The 7,230-nt window shown below is 39.5% G+C and overlaps 1 long non-coding RNA gene across 1 annotated transcript; it reads left to right on the top strand.

Annotated features, from left to right (window-relative positions):
• The first annotated feature begins 2,864 nt into the window (after positions 1 to 2,864).
• Positions 2,865 to 5,785, top strand: LOC124087280 (uncharacterized). The gene is made up of 3 exons (XR_006850023.2): positions 2,865 to 3,320; positions 3,938 to 4,072; positions 4,199 to 5,785. It is a non-coding gene; the product is annotated as an uncharacterized LOC124087280 (long non-coding RNA).
• Positions 5,786 to 7,230: the final 1,445 nt, after the last annotated feature.

Raw genomic sequence — 7,230 nt, 5'->3', positions numbered from 1 at the left:
CAGGGACATGAGCACAGGGAGGTCATGTGTCACAGGAGAAATGAAGGCCATTCAAGGCCTGGACACAAAGCACACGTAGAAAGCAACATGGCTGGAGCTGGAAGCCCAAGCAGCAAGACCTTTCAATGGTCCCCATAGACTTCCAGCTTTCCTGTGCAGATACTCATTGAAAGTGGATTAACTCATGGGCTAATTATTTAAATCCACAAACTTTTGAAAATAATGATATAAATTGTCAGTATAAGTAGTTTGGAAAATATAGAAAAGTATAAATAAGAAAACAAAACCACAACCCAGACTAATCTTTGTGGTGTTTTATTTATTTACTTTTTTGGGGGGGGGGGGTTGTTATCAGGGATTGAACCCAGGGACACTCGACCACCGAGTCACATCTCCAGTCCTATTTTATATTTTATTTAGAAACAGGGTCTCACTGATTGCTTAGCATCTCACTTTTGCTGAGGCTGGCTTTGAACTCACAACCTTCCTGCCTCAGCCTCAGCTGGGATTATAGGTATGCACCACTGTGCCTGGCCTATGGTGTTTCTTTGTTGTTTGAACTTACAAAGAATTTGATGCTTGTCATGCACATCATTTAAGAATTTGTGAAATTGCTTTTCTTTGTCATTTCTTTGTCTTCAAAACAATTCAACTTAAATTACTGAAACATAATCAATCATGAGCCATTTAACTTTTTTTTTTTTTTGCTATTGACAGCTGTTTATTTTCCCCCAAATTATTGCCATTATGAGTAATGCTATGAGAATTCTTTCCTAGGATGTCAATAGGAATTATTTTTAAGATTTCTCATATTTTGTAGAGGAATAGGCATATCACATAATGCTGTTAATATATATATATATATATATATATATATATATATATATATATATATTATATATATATAATAGGTCATTTTTTATCAGTTCTATCAAGAACTGTTATTGTTAAATACTTTTATAACTTTTAATCTATTTTATTATTTTATTTAGGAAAAATTTGAATATGAACAAAAATCTAGCTCAACATTTTCTTGGCAAATTTATAAGGTAAAAGATTGAAGAAATAAATGCCTTCTATCAGGAAAATAATTAAATAATTATGTTTTATTCTTCTGATTGAAAGTGATACCCCTGAATGTTTTAAATAACGGGAAATGTTGACTATATATTGTATGTATAGTATGAGCTCTAATAAATGGACCTATGTGCTTAGGAGAGATCACTACCAAATATCAGAATTTATAGGAGTATGGTGAGATTGATGTTCCTCTTTTCTCTGTACTTTTTATATTATCTTAAACATATTATTTCTGTAATCATGTTTATTTCTGTTAATAAATAAATTATATTATTTATTTCTGTAATTAGTAAAAGTATTGCTGTTCATCAGATCATTTCCAGGGAAAGAACATGTGGCTGGTCCTTGGGGGTTCTATTTCCTTTCCTGACCAGAAGCATTCTGAATGTGGTAACTGTTACTTCCCTGGGCTCTCACTCCTTTAAATAAGATGGTGCTTTACTATTTTGTTCAGTTTAACATAGTCTGATCTTTGGCTTGGTTTCCTGAGCATATTTTTTCCTAATTCAGTTTTTCTAGCTTTTAGACATTTTGGTATTTTCTCCAGAATGAACGAAAGCCCATATGTTGGGTCTAACCCCCACATTTTTCTCATAATTTCATCTTTGTTTCAAATCTCAGGTCATATTTTTTTCTAGTTTAACACACACATCAACTTTGGTGAGATAATTTTTCCAGTTACACATGTGCATGTATACACACACACACACACACACACGCACGCACCCATTCCCCTTACAATTCAACCCTTTTAAAATATACAACTCAATAGTTTTTAGTATATTCAGTACAGAGCTGAGCAAACATCATGACAATTATTTTTGGAACATTTCCATCACCCCAAATAGAAACCCTGTATCCATTAGCAGTTACTCCCCGTTTCTCCCACTTCACCCAGCCTACCAAGACAATCCACACTTACTGTCTCCTTTGAGTTGCCTATTTGGGTTTTATTGAAGTGGATAATGTGTAGTTTTTTTGTGATTTAGCATAATGTTTTCAAGGTTCATCCTTATTGTAGTATAGATCGGTACTTCATCCCTTTTAGGGCCAAATGATGTTCTATTGTATAGATTCACCACATTGTATTAATTTATTCATCAGTTGTTGGACATTGGATTGCTTCCCCTCCTTGGCTATTATGAATAATGCTGCTATGAACATCATATACAAGTTTCTGTATGAATATATGTTTTTATTTCTCTTGGGCATATAACTAGGAGTGGAATTTCTTTTCACATAATAACTTTAGCTTTAGCCTTTTGATGGGTGGCTGGACTGTTTCACAAAATGGCTTTACCAACTGATATTCTATCTCCAATATCTCAAGATTCTGTTTTCTCCACAGAAACTTGCCAATGCCTACAATTACCTTTTTTGATTACAGTCATCTGGTTGGTAACGTAGTATCTCATTGTGGTTTTGATTAATATTTTTCTGATGGCTAATGATCATGGATACCTTTTCATGTGCTTATTGACCATTTTTGTATCTTCTTTGAGGTAGTATCTATTCATACTCTTTGCATATGTTTTAGTTGAGTTGTCCTTTTACTCTTTGAGTTGTAAGAATTCTTTATATATTCTAGACACAGGTCTTTTATAGGGACCTTTTGTAGGTATTTTCTCCTGGCCTGTGGGCTGTCTTTTGGTATCCACTGAAGCACAGTTTTAGTTTGATGAAATCAAATTCATCTATTTTTTTTTCCTTTTTGTCATTTATGCTTTTTGTGTGATTTCTAAGAAGGCTTTGGCTAACCCAAGGTCATAAATATTTACTATATTTTCTTCTAAAAGTTTTATAGTTTTTGCTCTTACATTTAGGTCCTTGGCCTATTTCCAGTTAGTTCCAATATGACTGTATCTGGAGACAGGGTCTTTAGGAAGTAATTAAAGCTAAGTGAGGTTATAAAGTAGGGGCCCTAATCAGATCTGTTAGTCTTTTAAGAAGGGGAAACTCTTGGGGCTGGGTTGTGGCTCAGTGGTAGACCTCTAGCCTAGCACATGCGAGGCCCTGGGTTCGATCCTCAGCACCATGTAAATAAAATAAAGACATTGTGTCCAACTACAACTAAAAAGTAAATATTAAAAAAAGAAGGGGAAACTCTCACTGTCTTTCCAACCCCAGCCAAGTGAGGACAGCAAAAGGGTGGCCATCTGCAAGCCAGGCGAGGGACCCTTACCAGAACCGCGCTTGCTGACATCCTGATCTTGGACTTCAGACACCAGACTCCAGAACTGGTAGAAAATAAATACCTGTTGTTTAAGCCCCAACTCTGTGGCATTTTGTCATGGGAGCCCTGCATCTGACACAGGGGTCCAACACCCTTCTTTTGTGCGTGGCTAACCAGTTGTCCCAGCATCATTCAGTGAAAGGACTATTCTTTTCCACTAAATTGTCTTGGCTCCAGTTATTGTTAAACTAGCTCAGAACTGAGAATAGAATCTGTCCAAATCATCTGTGAGCTGAGGAGAAACAGTGAAATAAATAACACCACTCCTCTATCCTCATTTGTAAGCAGATGAGGACATTCTAGAATTTTGATCTGAAGCTTTGTCCATGGGAAGCATGAATCTTTGATTCTCCCTTTCTTGGCCAGCATGGGCTAGTACCTCAGTAACCCTACATCTTTTTATAGTGGTGAAATAATCAAGCCATGTCAGGTGCAATACACTTAGTGCCTGTGTTCTGGAGGTCAGCTGGTGTGAGGAATCGGGGGGAAGGAGGCTTGAATAAGTACTTGTGTACAAATGAATACATATCTAGTAGCAATTTCACTTATAAATCTATAAACTTGTATGGAAATCTAAATCCCAACCAAAGAAAGGTTTGTCTAACCAGTTCTTTTCCCTCCTAGCCCATGGCCAAATTTAATTTTGGCTCCAAACCAACATTGAAAGACAGAGAGAGGGACATAAGGGGAAAGCAACAACAAAAAAAAAACCCTTTTGCTACCTGAAGCACACAATGGATTCATTGATCGGAGAACAAGGTAGTTCAATTGCTTGCTTTACCTTGCTGCTGGGAAAAAACAAAACCTCTTATGAAAACATGGCTTGTGGGAAAAGGTGTGATTACTCTAAAAAGCTTTGCTTTGTTTCTGCACTCTACTCCACAGAGCTCAAGTTATGCAGCCAGCAGGACCTGAAAGTCAGACCTGGCTAAGCCCCTGATGCAGCCTGTGGCTTGGGAAGATCCAGAAGTCTTAACAAGGTTACCCAAGAAAAATGGGGACAAGAAGAGTGATCCTGCGTATGGCCACATGCTTCAGTTTCTACCCTTCAGCAATGGAGGATACCATTGTCAACTCTCTGGAGATGTGGAGAGGAACAAGTTTGCCTCTGCCCGCTTCTCTACTCTTTGGGTCGGATAGAGGACCAAGAACTGGCACCAGCAAGGCTAACAGGTCCGTGCATGCTCCACCCAGTAATGAGGCCAGGTGTCCCCAATCAGAGAGACAATTCTAAGGCAGAATTTCCTTTACACATTCAAAATTGAGGAAAAATCTGCCCAGACTATTTATCCAGTGCACTAGTGACAAAGAAATGCTCCAGATTTTGAGATGCTACATGCGTTGGCATCATCAAAGAAGGAACATGAGGAGACGGATAGAAGTCTGATGGATTATCTCTCTCCTCTTTATGGTGGAGAACTCCTAGCCACAATTGTCCTTGCTTAGCTATATTCCTACATTCCTGGAATCCACTGTGGCATGGGGTCATAGACTACTGCTATTAGAACCTCCTGCTTGGTAGGAGATCTGGTTTCTTCCCCCACCACCTCTGCTTCTCTTTTATGAAATTATATATGATTAGATGTTAGATTCAACTCTTTCTATTGTTTAGGAGATGGACAGAGTCCTAAAGTCAGATCCTATTAAAATAGATGCTAAGTAACACCACATTATAAGAGAATAGGATATTGAACTACTGTTAAAGACATGTTAGAAATGATAAAACCAAGCCTGCTAGCATTCATAGTCATCTACTTTCAATCTTTAAAAATAGAGAGGGAAGGAGAACGAGTTGCAGTAGGCTTGAGCTGCAGTTTCTTAGACAGAGGGGAGGAAAAGGCTCGTCTTTTTGTGGATACCAGATATGAGCCTGTGGGAGGGGAACCAGCCTGGAGTCTTCTTGAAGGAACTCTGTCCCTGAAGATGCCCTGGAGGGAGTAGACCACCAGGAGCTGACAGATCTGGGGGAAACTGAAATTCGGCCATCCAGAAGGAAGCCTCATCCATGATAAGTAGGATGACTATAACTTTTCTCCAAAATGGGGATACTTTTAAGAAAGAAAAGAGATTCCACTGACACATCTGCTGAAGCAACAGACTTCAACTGGAACTGTCCCAACAAACAGGACATAGAGTCAGCCTCATGTTAAGGAGACTGAATTGGAAGTTCCCATAGCAACCTGCAACTTCCTCCCACCAGGGGCCAGTTTTGCATCCCTTTTGGTCTCAGAGAGCATCCTGATATCATCCTAGTTTGAACTGACTGACTGGGTGGTAACTGTAGGCAGGTAGGGTGTGGCTGGAAGAGGTGGGTCACTAGGGGTGTGCTCTGGAAAGGTTGTACTTCCTGTGGGGGGAAGCCCCCTGCTTCCTTGCTGCCTCGAGGGGAGCAGCTTCTGCCTCCTCTTGGGCCCAGACAATGGAGTGGGCCATTTATGGACTGAGACCTCAAATAAACTTTTCCTCTTCTAAGTTGTTCTTGTCAGGTATTTTGGTCACAGTAATGAAAAAGCTGTTTAAAACAAGAACCTCATCTGAATTATGCTCAAGCTTCTACTACACAAATCTAGTGTGAAGTTATGAGAAGTTTTCCTTAAGGCGCACACCATAACCCTTCTTCATGCCCTATAATGAAGCAGGAGTGCAAAACCCACATTATAGTCCCACTGAACTTTATTCAAGAGGCATGTATCTAGGACTGAACACATGCCAAACATCTGATAAGCGTCAATGAGTATAAGCTCTTGTGAAGATTTACTGAGCATCTACTGTGTATCTGACATATGCATTATTTCACTTATTATTTGCAATCATCTATGAAGTTCCACATCAAAAGTTACATTCTTCAGTCGTAGAGTCAAAAGTCAAACTCAAATTTCTTTCTTCTGTACCTTATTTCTATTCTAGGAGTTATTAAAATTCTTAAAGAACAGAGATTACTAATTCTTTTTTTTAATAGGTGGAAACAATATCTTTATTTTATGCGATGCTGAGGATTGAACCCAGTGCCTCATGCATGCTAGGCGAGCACTCTACCTCTGAGCCAAAAATCCCAGCTGGAGATTACTAATTCTGTGGGCTGCTTTGCAGCTACTGTATAGTAGCAAGACTAGGAACCTTCAAACCAGATGGCCTGTGTTCGGATTCTACCTATGAGCCTTATGAACTGTGTGACATTGAACAAGGTATCTGACCTTTCTGAGCCCTCCCAAAGGAAGTGATAATAATGGTATCTACTTTTTAGGGTTGTTGTAAGGTTTAAATTAGTTGATGTATGCGAGGAACTTAAGATGATTCTGGTATGGGTTAAAAACATGGTGACTGCCGAGAGTAAAGTTGACTGGTGTTATTAATATGCTTCAATTATCTCCTTTCCCAGGTACGTGGAGCACAAAGCTCTCTATGGCTCCTGAGGTTAGCAAGCATCATTGTACTGCCCTTCTCTCTGCTCAGCCCTTTTGCTCAAACCACCGCTGCTGCCACACCCTCCTCCCCTCTCTGTGAGTGCATTTAAGTCTAGATCTTTCCAGTTTATATTACCAGAGATTAGATCAGCTTATGCAATGGCCATTCTTTTGCCTTGTTGCTTCTCTCTCTTTTCATGTTATTTGCTTTTCTTAACAAAGGAAACTTGCAACTTCAGTTCAAATTTCCTTCGGCAAAATTTTCCCCAAAGATAAAGTCCTTCTCAGGAGGCTACTTGGAACAGGAATCTGGGAGCTTCCTTTTTCCTTTGGTTTGTTGGCCGAGTTTCCTGTTTGCCTTGAAGGTTGAGCCTGCCTATCCCCCAGTCGTTCTGGGAGGAAAAGACCCTCCAGGGGGCCTCCCCACTTCTGCTAGAGACGCCTTGCTTTGGACGCTAATGAGCCAACTCTGAGAAGCGACATTGGCATCTCACCCTGCATTCCGGCTTTTAC

This window comes from Marmota monax, unplaced genomic scaffold, assembly GCF_021218885.2.
Source record: "Marmota monax isolate L192 unplaced genomic scaffold, Marmota_monax_Labrador192_F-V1.1 WCK01_AAM20220418_F8-fsc00012, whole genome shotgun sequence".
Classification (NCBI taxonomy): Eukaryota; Metazoa; Chordata; class Mammalia; order Rodentia; family Sciuridae; genus Marmota; species Marmota monax.
This window is presented reverse-complemented; position numbering and strand designations above follow the sequence as displayed.